At 42.4% G+C, this 16960-nt stretch overlaps 1 protein-coding gene across 4 annotated transcripts in view; it reads left to right on the forward strand.

The window, feature by feature from the left end:
* Window positions 1–12921: 12921 nt before the first annotated feature.
* Window positions 12922–16960, forward strand: part of STK33 (serine/threonine kinase 33) — a 144287-nt gene continuing 140248 nt past the window's right edge. Inside the window, exons 1-2 of one of the 4 annotated variants that reach the window (XM_073882964.1) lie at window positions 12927–13204; window positions 13311–13397. The gene's annotated coding sequence lies outside the window, so the exon portion shown is untranslated. Of the gene's footprint in view, window positions 13205–13310; window positions 13398–16960 lie in introns of all 4 variants that reach the window. The other 3 variants (XM_073882966.1, XM_073882967.1, XM_025848648.2) reach the window with 3 other exon arrangements.

Genomic DNA, 16960 nt, shown 5'->3' on the forward strand with positions numbered 1-16960 from the left:
TTCTTTACCAATAATTGTGTCCTGGAGTGTTTCTTCAGTAATTATGGTCGAACCTACTTCATGGTCTTCTTGCCCCTGGACTCCACATCATGAAGAACACAAGATGGGGAAGAATAGACTGGGAAGCCTTCCATCCAGGGAAGAACTCAACTCTCCGCTTCTTGTTGCATGAACACAGCCCATTCCTCAAGATTCAGGCAATGAGTCTGGGGGCAGAGTTAGGGGAAAGCCATCTTCTGAGTGCCCACCACTTCTAGGCACTTCATACCTCAAGAATGTCTTTTATATATATTCCCCAGTCACCTAGCCTGAGCTCTCCTCTCTGCCCGGTCTACGCCTGTGGTTTCTAGCCATCTGGGGGAGAAGGATGTTGTTTTGAATATTGTTCATTCATGTGGACTGCACAGAATCTGAACCCCTTTCCTATTTGGGCGGAATTCCCCACTTCAGGAGTCTTGGGAAGCAGAGCTCACTCTTCACTACTGTAGCTAAATATATTAAAATCTTGATTGATCAGCATGCCCTGTAGCTAGGATACAGGTCTAATGGTAGTCATTAAAAACAAAAACAAAACAAAACAAAAAAAACAAAAAACAATAAAAACACCAGGGACCACAGAGACTTCTCTGGTGATGGTATTGGTTGCAGTGAGGCGAGGTTTCCATGGCAGCGAGAGCAGCAGAATGAGCTGAAGCCCCTGGTGCTTGATGGCAGTGCTGGTTTCCACAGTAGACCCATTAGCTCCTAATTCTCTCGCCTTTCCAACAATTCTGTGAAATCTCTCAACAAATATTTTATAGAATCATTTTCTGCTTAAATGAACCAGAATTGGTTTCTTTTCATTGGAAATAAGCGCCCTAACTGATGCAGAAATCTCGGAGAATCTTATCAAGTCAGCGACCCACTCTCTGAGCTCCAGAGTCCTGCGGTCTATTGGACACGTACACTTCGGTGTCTCGATGTCACCTGACATACTAGTCAGTCCCCAGCACCCTTAATGTATTCTTCCTTATGTAGTCTCTATCTCGGAAGCTAGGAAGAAAACCAGGGGGATGTGGTGTCAGAGAAGTTTGTGTTTCAAGGAAGGATGATCATTTTTAAAAAAATATTTATTTGGGAGAGAGAGAGAGAGCGAGAGCACGCACATGAGTGGGTGGGAGGAACAGAGGTAGAGGGAGAAGCAGACTCCCTGCTGAGCAGGGAGCCTGACATGGGGCTTGATCCCAGGACGCTGGGATCATGACCTGAGCCAAAGGCAGACGCTTAACCCACTGAGCCACCCAGGCGCCCCAGATGATCATCACTTTTAATGCTTAAGATGAGACCTGGAAGTCTTTCGGACCCCCACCCTTCCCAGAGTGGCCCAAATACCCAAAACCTTACCCACACCTGCTCCGAGCTTTCTGCTGTTTGTCCTCCAATGCTATCCTTCTCCAGGTCCCAGGGACATACAGCCTGACTGCTCCCCACTCCTCAGCTTCCACAACAAGCTGCTATAGCAAGCCCACTCCCCAGAGCAAGCCCACTCCCCAGAGCAAGCCCTACACTGGCAGGCAGGCCTGCAGCAGACCTCTTCCTTCTGCACACATGGCCTGTGGATTGTTTTATCCACTGGCAGTATAGGAAGAGTATGCAGGGCCTGATAAAAATAAGTCCTAAGAAAATTTAAAAATAACAAAACCTAAATAAATATTCAGTATCTAAATGTTAAACCCCTTAATTGTTAATTTTATAACAATTTCATAATATTTCTCCTGCACAGCTGGAGGCCAGGGGTGCAGCAACCCCCAGGAAGCTTAGGAATATCCTTTCAGTCCAGTGGGGGAAATAAAGCTCTGTTTTCAGTATAAGAGTATAGGTTCCACTGGTGTAATGACAACAAAAAAGATCCAAAAAAAGGGGCTTAAAAAATAGAAATGTATTTCTTTTTCAGGTTAATAGTCCCAGAGGTAAGCAAACAGATTAAGGTAGGTAGATGGCTTTGCTCTGTGAGATTGTCAGAGCCCACGTTCTTTATAAGGTCTGTTTTTACCATTCTCTAGGATGTCACTTTCATCTGTGGGATTGAAGTGGTTGAGCAGTAGCTTATCCGTGTTCCTGTCTGGAGGAAAGGTAAAGGGAGAGGAAGTGGAAATAAGCAATTTCATTCAAAACCTGTGTCTTGGAAGTTGTACACATCACTGCTTCTGACATGCAGATTCATGAAGCATTCCATATTTTTAAGTATGAGCTCTGAATCAAGATTATTGTTAGATTTCTTCCATGCATCCACATGTTCCATGCTAATGGGATGGTATTACAATAGAGTTGCATGGATAAAACCTGGTTTAGAAAAGAAAAAACAAACAAAAAACCTGTGTCTTGGAAAGTGTCATATACATCACTGCTTCTCAAAATCGCTTGGTTAGATCTTATTCATAAGGCAACATCCAGCTCTAGAGGAGGCTTGAAAACACGAACTCCATAGCCTCAGCCATGCTTCAGCCAAAGAACTAAGGCCTGGGGCTGGTGGAAACAGTTGTCCTTCACTAGAGCTCTAGAGAAAGGCTCTGTCCTTTGTTCCAGTGAAGTCCCAGGTGTGGTCCACTGACAAGTGTCCCTTCATGGCAAAGGCTGGGCCAGGGCAGAGCCTCTGTGACTTTTCAAGTTTATTAATTAGCTTAATGGAGCATTTATCCTCTCTTTCCTGTATGAAATGTATCTCTGGGTAACCAAATATTTGATGAGGGGCAGTGTCTCTTGCAGAAGTATTCCAGCTAATAATTGAAGGATTGATAGATTGGAATATTGCCATTTTTCCAACCCCTAATGAATGAATGAATCTGGGTAATGACCATGCACGGCCACCCATATCACAAAAAGGAGAGACGTCTAGACATTACATGTCTCCTGATTGAAGAACACATTATCACCTATGAAGTGTTTCCAGACAAATATGTTCTGACCCTAACCAGACCCCTGGGTCTAACTGCCAATTAACAGATGTAGTTCCCAAATGACAGGAAATGCAAAGAATAGAGGAACACCTTGAGTGACATCACAAGGATACAATCAGCAAAATCCAGTCTGTGGAACGTATAGGACAGATGATCCGGTTCCTTCAACGAATATATTGCATGGGGGGTAAAAGTGGGATGGGCAGGAAACCTATAGATTAAAGAGACTTAAAAAGCAGGGCGCCTGGGTGGCTCGGTTACTAAGTATCTGCCTTCCGCTCAGGTCATGATCTCAAGGTCCTGGGATCGAGTCCCACATCGGGCTGCCTGCTCAATGGGAAGCCTGCTTCTCCCTCTCCCACTCCCCCTGCTTGTGTTCCCTCTCTTGCTGTGTCTCTCTCTGTCAAATAAATACAATCCTAAAAAAAAAAAGAGAGACTTAAAAACCATATAAACCCATTGCAAAGTATGGAACTTACTTACATTCTGATTTAAACTAGAAATATCACGAGATAATTGGGAAAAGCTGAACGCTAACAGGATATTTGATGATATTAAAAACTTATTTTTTATGTTATTTGAATTTGTTATTTTAAATTTTTATTTTTTTAGGCATTATAAAGGTTTGTTATAGTAGAGTATTAGAAACAATGAAAAGCCTGTAGAAGATGGTTAAATAATTAATAGAATATAATTTTAAATGATATTTAAGGAGTCTGTAGGGCATATTTTAAATGAGACAAAGATTCTCAAAGTCTTTGTTTGGATTAAGAATCCAACAGAGTAATGGGATGCATAAAGGGAGAAGAAAATTCCAAAGTTTTTATTTCTGAAAGCAGAGACGTCAGTTTAAAAAATTATCAAAAGAGGAATAAATCATTAATACAAGCAGATTTCCAGATTAGATTACCTTTTATAGAACATCATAACACCTTCTGAAGCACAGTCCTCTTAAAAGATGCTTTTGTATGAATAACATTTCCAAGGCTCACTGAACAATCCTGCTCTGTTTTTTGTTAGAAACTTTCATGCAGTCTCTCCCCACCGGACAGGAGGGTAACACTCTCTTGTCTTTAGTGTTAGTTAGACTGGGTTGATTTTCACTAGCAGTTAGAATGGCCTAAATTTTCAAAACTGAGCACTAAAATTCTATCATTTCACTTTAAGACAAAATTTCCTGTCTAAGAAGTTTTAAGTGTATAATATAGAAAAGAACAACTACATAAAATACCTGGTACTTAGGTCAAATACCAGATACTAGATCAAAAAACAAACAAACAAACAAACAAACCCAGTTGTAAAGGACATTTTTGGGACAAGTGGGAAAATTTTAGTATGGGTCCGTAACTTGTATTAATATGAAATTTCCTGAGCGTGATATTTTGAACTGTGATTACAGGGGAGAATGGCTTTGTTCTTCAGTGATACATGCTCAAGTATTTAGGGATGAAGGGTCATGTTGCCTGCAACTCTTTAGGGTCCACAGAAGAACTCTGTGTTGTATTATTAAAGGAAATGTGGCAAAAAGTTACCAATTGGTAAAGGTGGATGAAGGTTATGTGGTGTTCATTACACTGTTCTTGGGAAGCGAAGGGCAAATTTAATAAATGAAATATGAAGCATGCACCTAGAACAGCATCATGGAAAATACTTATGAGATGATGCCAATTTAAAAAAAAGCAGAACACAGAATTACATGTAAAATAAAAGAAAAAAGATATAAATATATTAGAATGTTGCCAGTGGTTGTCTTTTCTCCAAGCTTTGCACTAAAAAGTTATATTTTATATATATATATTTTACATATATATATATATAAACTTTTATCATGGAATGTTTCAAATATGATCTTGTGTGTCTTAGCTCAAAGCCCCCTCCTCAGAGAGCTTGTCCTAACCACCCAATCTGAAGTGGACCCCCAGCACTTTCTCTCACAATCTTGTTTTATTGTCATCCTAGCACTTACTACTATATTATTTATCCTTTTATGTCACTTGTTTTCTTGCTTATTGTCTGGATCACCCCTCATCTGATGTAAGCTTCCCAAGAGTAGAAATCTAGCCCAGACCCTCGAACAGTGCCTGTAGTTGCTCAAGAGCTATGTGTTGGATGAATGAGTGACTCAGGTCTTAGTCATCCAACCTTCCATTTTACCTGGCACTCCGAAGTCTTGAGAAGGTGAAGAACTTGTCCAAGGTCCCTCATGAGTTCGTGGTGATGTTAGAACTAGAACTCAGGCTTTGTGACTCAGGTCTCTATAGGCTCTTCTTTCAAAATGTCTCAGGCTGAACTAGCTCCAGGGGCACCAGGCAGGTGGCAGGAGTGAGGGAGGACGCACAGTGCATTCCCCTTGTTGCAGTGTGCCGGAAGTCCCCTAGGTGGCGCCAGCGGCACTCATTTAGCTCTAGGGAAAGGGAAAAAGTGGGTACAGGCAAACTCCAGAGGCACACTTGGATGAGAAGCGGGATATTTGACAGTCTTAAGTTGTCTCTCTACCGACTGCTCATTAGTTGTGAGGGAGAAAAAATGTACAGTAATTAGACAGTGGAGAAATCCACGCCTTGACTATGTGATCAAAAAAACATCACGGATGGAGGGACAGATGGACGTGTTGTGAGTCCAGAAGTGATACACTGTTAAGGACACAACATCACTTATACAGTATTGAAGCTCGGAATGCACAACCTGAATCTAATGAGAAAAACATCAGACAAGCTAAAAATGAGAAATGCTATATTAGGGCCAGGGGATAGGGGACTGGATTTTTTTTTAAAAATGGCGTCACGAACAACGAAGAAAAATTGTGAAAATGTCCCAGATTAAAAGAAGCTAAAGAATTGACAACAGAATGCAATACCTGAGACTAGACCGGGTCCTGTAGTGGAGGGAGATGCTATAAAGGACATTATCAGGTCAACTGACAAAACTGGAATATGGACAGTAGACTACATTCGTGTATTGCTGTTAAATATACTACAGCTGGTAACTGTACTGTTGTTATATAACGTTATATAACGGAATATCCTTATTTTTAGGGAATATGCACTGGAGTATTTAGGAGTAAAAGGCCATAGTGTATGAGACTTACCCTCAAATGGTGCAGGAAATATATATATATATTTATTTATATGTATATTTAAATATAGAAAGTATGTATTATATATTGGGAGTATATACTTTATATATTGAAATTAGAAAAAATATATATTTGTATATATACGTATAAATAAAGCAAATGGGGTAAAATGTTAAAAAGTGAATCTGGGTTAAGATTCTTTTTTACTATTTTTACTTTTTAACTATTCTTGTTACTATTGGATATTCTTTTTATTATTTTTATCTTTGCCACTTTTCTGTAACTTTGAAATTATTTCCAGATAAACATGTAAGAAGCAAAACCAAAGTGAAGGATGGTGGTTGCAGGCACCTCCTCTGCCGCCCTTGTTTCTGTTGCCCGATTCAGAGCTGGCGTCCTGCCTCCCTCGAGCGTGTCTTCTGCTGTCCCTTGCTTCAGTCATTCTCTTCCGAAAGGACTGAGTTTGGCTTCCAGCCCCTGAGGCTGAGGCTGAAGCTGAAGCTGCAAAGGGGTAGAACTACTCTGTGCATGGCTGGGAAAGGCCCTGAGGTCTCTGTCAGGAGATGTGGAGAAGCAGTGGAAGGCTCTGAGTCCTGTCTTCACTCCGACTCTGGCCTCTGGGGCCTGAGGCTATCTGTGGGATCAGCTCGTTGGAAGCCATCGGGCTCAGGCTGGGTTTCCCCAGCCATTCTGATGAAGCATCTGGTACCTGGGGGGCTCAACTGGGCTGGGTGTGGGAAGAGCCTTGGCAGTATTGGGACAGGGAGGGCCTCACGATCCTTTCCCTCTGCCGACAGTTTCTTGGAAGTGACACAATCCGTTTTCTCTCCTGAGTCTGGCATGCTGGACACCCCTGATTCCTCAGGGGTCCTTCCAATCTTCCAATGATCTCCTTTGCATTAAATCGGCAACATGGGATGTCTGGTGATAGGGAGGTAGGACGCTGACCCCCAAGTCTGACCCTGCACTTCTTCCTGGGATGACTTCTGGTGGTGTTTTCCCGGGCTCCATACACTTCAAATGTGAATAAGAGGGCCTTCCTCCCTTCATCCTCATGCTGGGACCTGCCTGGGCCTGACTCTCACCCAGACCTTCTCAGAGGAGAGGGAGGTCGAGTCTGCGTTTTCATCACCATAAAGAGAACCCCATACCTGTTAGCAGTCTCTCACCATTTCCCACCTCTTCACAGTCCCTAGCAACCACATAATCTACTTTCCCTATATATAGATTTGCCTATTCTGGACATTTCACGTAAGTGGGATCATACAATATATGAACCTTTGCATCTGGCTTCTTCCACTTAACATAGTATTTTCAAGATGCATCCATGTTGTACCGTGTATCAGTACTTCATTCCTTTTTATAGCCAAATAAATTCCATTGTATGGATATGCCAATGTATATGGCCTGAAGTACAGGTTCAAATTCACTCCTTTCCATGTAGATATCCAGTTTGCCCAGCATCATTTGTTGAGAAGACTATTTTCCCCCCATTGAATTATCTTGGCACTCTTGTCAATTGACCAGTGATGCATGGGTTCATTTCTCGACTCTCAATTCTATCCATTGGTTCTATATCCTTATGCCAGTCTGGCAGTCTCTCTTTTTCTTTTTTTTAAGATTTTATTTATTTTGAGATACAGAGAGAGAGAGAGAGAGAGAGAGCACAAGTAGGGAGGAGGATCAGAGGGAGAGGGAGAAGCAGACTCCCTGCTGAGCAGGGAGCTGGATGCGGGGCTGGATCCCAGGACCCTGAGATCATGACCTGAGCAGAAGGCAGATGCCCAACTGAATGAGCCACCCAGATGCCCCTAGTCTGGCAGTCTTGATTATGGTAGCATTATAGTAAGTTTGAAATTAGGAATTGTGAGCCCCCCAACTTTGTTCTTCTTTTTCATATTGTATTCCCTGCTCTGGGTTTCTTGCATCTCCCTCTGAATTTTAGGATCAGACTGTCAATTTCTGCAAAAAAGGCATCTGAAATTTTGAATTTGTAGATAAATGTGAGGATTATTGTCATCTTAACAATATCAAGTCTTCCAGTCCATAAACATTAATTTAGTTTTGGCGTGCACTCACCTGATCTTTAATTAGATTTATTTGATAAGGAGGCTGGGTCAGACATCCTCAGTCAATCAGAAAAACTGAGTTAATTGTCAAATGTTTCATTTTGAACCATGGGGATAAGGTACACTTCTACTTTTGTGAAGGTAGGAGAAGAAAAAAGATGGAAAGACTTGTATAAATTGGTAGATCGTACCAATAATTAAAGATAGATCTCATTAAGAAAAAGTTACATTTTGCATTATATACTTTTCAAGGACATGTACCCATTCAAGAAATCTTAAGATAACACATGATGATCTAAACATCTCTGAATTTATCTTATAGAACAGAAAAATTATAGGATGGTTTTTGTGATGTTGAGTGTCTCAGAAACCTTTTGAATAACAGAGATACATACTAATTAATGCATAAAGCAACTCTTCTTGTCTTAAGAAAACTGAGGGCCATCCCTTCCCCCAAGCTTTGGAATTTTTACTGACAGGGCCAGCAAACCCCGGAACAAACTGTACTAATTGCTTCTATGTTTTGTTATGGTGACAAACTTCAATTCTGATCCCTCTTCCTTAAATGACAAGAAACTTGATATTGCACTTTAACAATGACGTTACCACATGGAGGGTTTAAGTAAACAGCATATAATGCTTGTTGCCAGCAGTGACATTAATAATTACTGGAAGAGACTGAGAAAAGATTGTTGTGTAGTAATGACCCCTGCAATAGATTGAGTTCCCTTGGCAGTATCGAGAGTTTGTCACGTTGGTGGTCATGGTGTTGCAATCCATTACCTCACTGAGATCTGATGACTTCAGCTATGGTAACTAACCATAATATTTAATGTAGCTGCCTTGAGCCACTTGAAAACTTCGAAAAAAATTTTTTCTCTAAGGCATTTACATCAAGTGTTCCTGGGAAAACCCAGTACCTCTATGTACACATTTTAGGGAGTTGTGTTTTATTTCCTTGTGTAGTTTCTCTGAGTCCTCTCTACAAATGTTAGTGCTATTTGCACACTAGAAATGAATATTTGTCTATTTGTCCAGTTTACCTATCTACCTATTTATTCATCTATATTTTACCATGTTCTACAAAGTCTTCCTCCCTCCCTCCCTCCCTTCCATTCCTTCCTTCCTTCCTTCGTTCCTTCCCTTCCTTCCTTCCTCTCTTCCTTCCTTCCTTCCTTCCCTCCCTCCTTCCCTCCTTCCCTCTCTCCCTTCTTTCCTTCCCCTTCCTTCCTTCTTTCCTTCCTTCCTTCCTTCCTTCCTTCCATTCTTTCATTTACTAATGCCATGATATTTTATTAAATAACTATTAAGTGCCAGGGACTGTCCCAAGCATTGGGAACAAGCAATAAGCAAAGAGGTTGGAGTTTAACTTCTGGTGAGGAAAGAAAGAAAATAAACAAGCTTGTTTTAGGTGGTGTTAAGTGCTCTAAGATGACAACATAGGGTTAATGTGATTGACTTTCGAGGTGGGACTACTTTAGATATAGGGATCAGGGAAGGCTTCCCTGAGGAGGTGGCTAGTGGGCTGAAATCTAAATGATGAAAAAGAACCAGCCTTGGGGAGGTATGGGGCAGATCCTAGTAGGTAGAGGAAATAGTACGTGCATGGTATTGGAAGCAGCTTAAAATAATACAGTCAATACAAGGAAAAAATACAGAAAGACAAAGGTAGAAATGAGGGAAAATGGAAGAGAGAGAACACAGGGAAGTCATAATGCTGGTGGGGAAGTCATAATGCTGGTGGGGAAGTCATAATGCTGGTACGCAAGCCATAATATTCAGCAAAGTTATCAGAGTTGAGCTGCAACTTTGGTTCCTATCTTCCTGTAAGCCAAGGTGAGACGGGCAGTATGACCGATTTCATGGTATGTTTTCTTCATAAGGAAAAGAGGTGTCAGTGTTTCAAGGGGAAAAAGATTTTTTTTTTCCTGGCACTCAGGATGGAAATACATTTCTTGTGTGGACTTTTCTATAAGGAACATAAAGTGATTGTATTAGTCATCAACTTTATGATAATTTGTTACAACAGCCATATAAAACTAGTATAATTAGATCCATCTTGGATGCAATAACAGACACTCAGCCACTTGAACTAGCTTAACCAAAAGAGGGCACTTTAATATAGAGATTTGAAATATTCCATGGAATTCTAGGAATGCAGCTCATTTCAGGAAATACTAGGATCGCGGATAGAAAACTGTCAAAACACTTTTTGGTCTCTTTTCCTTTCTCTTTGTGGATATTTTCCATCCTTCCTATTCTTTTCACATTTTTCCTGCAGCCTGGTCTTCTGTATTTCTACAGGTCATGTGGTGGGAAGCATGTCTGTGGACATCAACTGATTTTCTATGTTTCCATGTTAGCTACCTAGAGAAAAACTGAAATCTCTCAGTCCTAATTCCAAATTCCTGGGAGAGAGAGATGATTGGCTCAGCTTGAGTCAGGTACCTACTTGGAGTAATCGACTGTAGCCTAGTGGCCTAGTTACCTTGTCTGAGGATCCAAGGCTAGGTTCCAGAAAAAGACACCATTCTGCTGTTTTTTAAATACACTCATGTAGGGGGTCAAGAAACTGTTTAATGGGTTTAAACCAACATTAAAAAGAGATAAAAATATCAGGGTGCATAGCATGTGGTATGGATATTTTATAAAACATTTCAGTTATTAAAGGTATAGGTGCATATGTATTGGATGATAACATAAAATGTATTTCTTTGGGTGGATTATGGTCTAAAAAGTTTGGGAAACTCTGGGATGGGCAATCTGGTAGGATTCTGTTATAGAGTTATAAAATAATGTCATGAGTATTTTTTTTAACAGCGTTTCTTAATATAAGCAGATGGCATAAGGATAAAGCATGACTTGGTACAGGCAATTTTGCAAGGGTGATGATAAAGTGGTCTTTGTCTGGCTTAATTCAGGCTAAAATATAGTCCAGTGGTTTCTAATCTGGCTTGACATCACGCTCACTTGAAGACCTCTTGAAAATGATTTCATGGGATCTATCGAATCAGAATTCCTGTAAGTGTAACCTTCGAACTTGAACCTGTATTTGAATACAAGATAAAGCAAAACAAACAGAACTCCCCAGATGTCTCTGATAGGTAGTCAGGTTTGGGACTCACTAACCTAGAGATGATATAGAGGAAATGTCATCTGCATACCTTTTAAATAATTGTCCTAACTGCAGTTTCTCTCAACCAGGCTTTTCATTGGGCAGAGTGGGGAGAATTCTGTGACACAGAAGAGAAATGCCATATTCAGATTGGTTTCTCCTGGGTACGTTGACACACCCTCTTGGTATTGCTGAATCTTTATTTGAAGGCAAGGAGTCTTCATGTAAGGTAAATTCTGGAGGTTTGAGAGTAATCCAAACCTTTTTCTCAAAGTCATAAAGTATCCCCAAACTGACATTGACCCCAGAGGATATTCTTGAAACTTTTATTTAATATAAAAAATTATTTTGCTTTATGACAACAACACCTTCATGCTGGGTAAGCTCTGAATATAAGACAGAAATTAATAAGTTAATGAATACATAATTGACATTCTCACTGTGACTAGGTGAATGGGGGTGTTCATGACATTCAGCTATAGTTTGTTTATTCAAATATAATAAAGAAACTGAATTTGAAAAAAAAAGAGGTAAACATTTCAAATGTATTTCTTGGTAAGGATCTGGAATGTAAGGCTTTACCGCTGCTGATTAAAGAGAAATAAATCTGTACACTTCACAGTTAAATGAAACAGATGGTCAAGTTCATCTTCTTTGGTTGGACGTTGTGCCACTACTCATGCTGGGATGGGGTAGCGTTGAGGGGGAAGAACAAAGAGAAAATTCTTGCAGGCTATTCCAGACCCTTGTTAAACAATAGTTCTGTATTTCTCCAGAACAAGGTCCCAAAGTTCTACAGTTCAGGATATGGTGGGGATTATTTACGCTTGCTAAATTTGCAAAACTGAAGTTAAAGTTACCCACTCTGGCCATTTTGAGTTTTCTAACGAACCTGACAGCGTGAACCAGTGGCCAAAGGTAGCCCCACTTCTAAGCAATAAAATGAATGGACCTGCTGTACCAAGTTATTGGCTATTAATCAAATAACTTTTACAGGATATCTGCCTGAAATACTTAGGCCAGTAGTAAGAGAGTTGCATTTCTCCTCCCCCGCTGCTAGAGAGCAGGACCCACGTCCACAGGAGCCATTCCCAATGCAGGTCAAGAAGTACATTAGCGTTCAGCGGGAGCCCCCACTTCTAGCCACTTCTGCAGGGGGCCTGCATTCAGACGGTTCCGCAGAGGTTTGTGGCTAAAACTTCTCTCTGGGAATTGTCCTCGGGTCAGTGAGGAGCGCTACTACCCTTCGCCCCGGGCCTCCGCGCAGCCCTGACGTTGGGGTCATCTCTCCATCTTTCGGGGCCAGCTCCGCACGCGCCGCAGGGCGACCCGGGGGCCGCCGCCGCCCGAGCTCCGCCTGGGAATAGCCGCTGGGCCTCACCTCGGTACCGGGATGGCACTGTTAGCAAGCTTTCATTTCGTGTGTCACGGGTGGCCGCTTCTCTGTCCCTGAGCCAGGATTCCTTGGCCGGTCCCTGAGAGGACTGCTTGCCGGGCCCGCGGGCGCCTTCCCTCAGCCCGGCCGCCGGGCGAAGAGGCTTTGCCTCTGCCGCCGCGCTGTATCTCCGCGCGGCCCCAGTCCACCTTCCCGCGGCCGCCGGGCGGGCCGCCAAGTTTCTCCAGGGGCGGAATTCCGCGCTCGCCCTCCCCGCCCCCCCCGGCTCCGCCCCCCGCCGGCTGCCCCTCACTCCCCGCCCCCCGCCCCAGCGCCGAGCGTGCGCGCCCCTCTGTGGCTGGCCGGCCCTTGGGGCCGGGTGACTGGTGCCCCGCGTCGCCGCGCCGCAGGGTCCGGGCCGTTGCTGTGGCAACGCGCCGGCAAACGGGCCGCAGGGCCTCCCGCTGCGGGCGGGCCCGCCTCCCCTCCCAGTGTCTCCCCGGGCCCAGCCGTTGGGACCCCATTTTCCCCGGGGGTCCGAGGTTTGGGGTGGTCCCGTTCAGCTCCACCTTCACACCTCACCCATCCTGGGACCTGACCCTTTTTGGAAGTTTAAAGCGAACTGACTGTAGGGTAAGTGTGATTTGGGGAAAGGAGCATGACCTTACAAGTTTCTCTCTTTTTTAATCTCCTAGCGCCTGGATCCTAGTAGGGCCTCATTATATGGTACTTCTTACAGCACTGGATCTAGTCTCTTGCACACAGTAGATGCAACTCGAGGAGCTAGTATGGCCTAAGCGCAGCCCCTTACTGGCTAGGTGGAAAGGTAACTTCAGCATCTTCTCTCTTTCCTCGTCCGACAATGTAGATTGTAATTTCTGACAAAGTTGTGGGCTCGCTGGAGCTTGTCTGTCAAACTGCTTTGTGAACCGTGAATGTAAAGCACTTGAGAGTTAGTCATTAGGGATATTTGCATGCTACCAGTGGTTTCATCCTCCTGGTCGCACAGCACCAGCTAAGACAGACTTTTTTTGTTTGACCACCAAACAGCTCCAATATCCAACCGGAAAATAGGGTGGTCATGTGTCGGAGGAGGGCTCTGTGAATGGAAAGAAACACCAACAGGTTTTGAACCTAAACTTCTCCCTTACTTTCTGCACTCCGCCAGGCCCATGGCTTCAAGTTACAACCAGTACACAGCTGCTTCACACCTTTACATTTCTAGCCCCTGTAAATCTCTAGAGTTTGTTTGTTTGTTTGTTTTTGTTTTTTTCATTTAGCAACATTTATTTAGGGTCTATTACATGCTTGGCATTGAGGTTACAATTGGCACTGAGATTACAAAAAAAGTTGGTCCTTTTTAAAAAAATTTATTTTATTTACATTCAGTTAATTAACATACAGTGTATTATTAGTTTCAGAGGTAGAGGTCAGTGATTCATCAGTCTTATATAATACCCAGTGCTCATTACATCACTCGCCCTCCTTAATGCCCAATACCCAGTTACCCCATCCCCCACTTCCCCTCCCCTCCAGCAACTCTCAGTTTGTTTCCTATGGTTAAGAGTCTCTTTTGGTTTGTCTCCCTCTCTGATTTCATCTTGTTTTATTTTTCCCTCCATTCCTTTATGGTCCTCTGTTTTGTTTCCTAAATTCCACATATGTGTGAAATCATATGATAATTGTCTTTCTCTGATTGACTTATTTCGCTTAGCATGATATCCTCTAGTTCCATCCACATCATTGCAAATGGCAAGATTTCATTTTTGATGGCTGGGTAATATTCCATTGTGTGTGTGTGTGTGTGTGTGTGTGTGTGTGTGTGTGTGCGGGCACATGCACGCGCGCACGCGTGTACCTCATGTTTCACATTTATCTGTGGGTGGGCATCTGAGCTCTTTCCATGGTTTGGCTATTGTAGACATTGCTCCTATAAACATTGGGGTGCAGGTGCCCCTTTGGATCACTACATTTGTATCTTTGGGGTAAACCTAGCAATGCAATTGCTGGGTCATAGGGTAGCTCTATTTTTAACTTTTTGAGGAACCTCCATACTGTTTTCCAGAGTGGCTGTACCAGCTTGTATTCCCAACAGCAGTGTAACAGGGTTCCTCTTTCTCCACATCCTCATCAATATTTGTTGTTTCCTGACTTGTTAATTTTAGCCATTCTGACTGGTGTGAGGGGGTATCTCTTGTGATTTTGATTTGTATTTCCCTGATGCTGAGTAATGTTGAGCATTTTTTAATGTGTCTGTTGGCCATTTGTATGTCTTCTTTGGAGAAATGTCTGTTCATGTCTTTTGCCCATTTCTTGATTAGATTAATCCTTGAGTGTTGAGTTTGATAAGTTCTTTATAGATTTTGGATACTAACCCTTTAACAAATAATCCTAAAATTTGTATGGAACCAGAAAAGACCCCAAAAAGCCAAAGGAAAGTTGAAAAAGAAAACTAAACCTGGTGGTATCACAATTCCAGAATTCAAGCTCTATTACAGAGCTGTCATCATCAAGACAGCGTGGTACTGGCACAACAACAGACACATAGATCAATGGAACAGAACAGAGAACCCAGAAATGGATGCTCAACTCTATGGTCAACTAATCTTCAACAAAGCAGGAAAGAATGAATATCCAATGGAAAAAAGACAGTCTCTTCAACAAATGGTGTTGGGAAAATTGGACAGCCACGTGCAGAAGGATGAAACTGGACCACTTTCTTACACCATACACAAAAATAGACTCAAAATGGAGGAAAGATCTCTGGCGTTTCTCTCCTTTCTTTCTTTTTTTCTTTCTCTTTCTTTCTTTCTTTCTTCTTTCTCTTTCTTTCTTTCTTTCTTTCTTTCTTTCTTTCTTTCTTTCTTTCTTTCTTTCTTCTTTCAAGATTTTATTTATTTACTTGACAGAGAGAAAGAGCACAAGTAGGGGGAAGCAGCAGGCAGAGGGAGAAGCAGGCTCCTCGCTGAGTGGGGAGCCCAATGTGGGGCTCGATCCCAGGACCTTGGGATCATGACCTGAGCTGAAGGCAGTGCTTTACTGAGTGAACCACCCAGGCGCCCTGACCTCTAGTGTTTCTATCTCAGTGAATCACACCATCCTCCATCTAATTTGCAAGCCAGAAATCTTGGACTCAACCTTCACACCTGCCTTTCCCTCTCCTTCCATCTCTAAATCATCATCAAGATCTGTTCATTTTTTTCTTCAAACCAATCTCAAATCCATCCACTTATTTCTGTCCTTAACCACTGTCACCATAGACCAAGCTACCATTATCTCTTGCTGGGTCTCCTGTGGTAGCCTCCTAACTGGTTCAAAGGTATTCATCCTGTCCTGTTAATATTTCTATCTGTTCTTTGCCCTGTGGCTGGAGTCTTTTAAACATGAAAATTTGATTATGATACCTCTCTTCTCCCCCAATGCCCCCTGCTTAAAATCCATCATGACTTCTCATTGCTCTTAGGATAAAGATACAACTCCTTAATGTGGCCTACAAATTGTGTGACTGTATACTTTAACATCCAGACCAAGATACTTTTGAGAGTAAAAGACAGTGTTGTTATTTGCATGGGGATTGGAACCCTTCCTATAAGGCCCTGGGTACCTTCCTCTTCTCCAGCCCCTGGTTCTCTGGGTTCCAGTTACACCAGCTCGTTTTCAGTCCCTTCTCATCATTTTCCCTCCTACCAAGGGCCTTTGCGTGTGCTCTTCTCCTTGCCTCTTCTCTTTAGTCTAGTTAACTCTTGCTCATCCTTCATATCTTAGATCAAATGTTTATTCAGGAAAATTGCCTCTGACCACTTTGGCCGGGGCAGACCCCCTTGGCTATAGTCTCCTCTGACACCAGTTCTCTTTCCTTGCACTTGTCACAATTCCAATTTTATTTGTCTGTGTGACTGGTACATGGTATCTAGTTAATAAATACTTGAATATTTGAATTATAGACATTTCCCATGTCATTAGCTTCTGGAAATATCACGTAGTGGTTTAGAGCCCACACTGCAGAGCTAGACAGATGGATGTTTAGATTTGAATTTCAGCTCCCCCACATTCCCTCATCTGAAACCTGTGGGGCTAGTTGTCTTTTAAAGTTCAGAGTGTTTCTGATTATAGAAAGATAACATGGCATATATACTGTATCCCTTCTGAGTGGGGTCCGGGGCAGCACCATGTAATCAAACCCATTGATTTTTCTTTAGTGAGATGATGTCACTCCAACTGAGAGAAAGGTTATACATAGTTTTGCATTGCTTCAGGTGAGGTTTTGCCAACAAATGAGTTTGCTACAAATTGATGCAAACACTTTTTGGATTTTAGGATTTCCGATAACGGCATGTGAGTCTGTCCCAGCGTAACCCTGAGGCAATCACTTAACTTCCCTGTGCCTCA

Source organism: Callorhinus ursinus, unplaced genomic scaffold (assembly GCF_003265705.2).
Source record: "Callorhinus ursinus isolate GAN/ISIS: 27379988/994484 unplaced genomic scaffold, GSC_fseal_2.0 scaffold49, whole genome shotgun sequence".
NCBI lineage: Eukaryota > Metazoa > Chordata > Mammalia > Carnivora > Otariidae > Callorhinus > Callorhinus ursinus.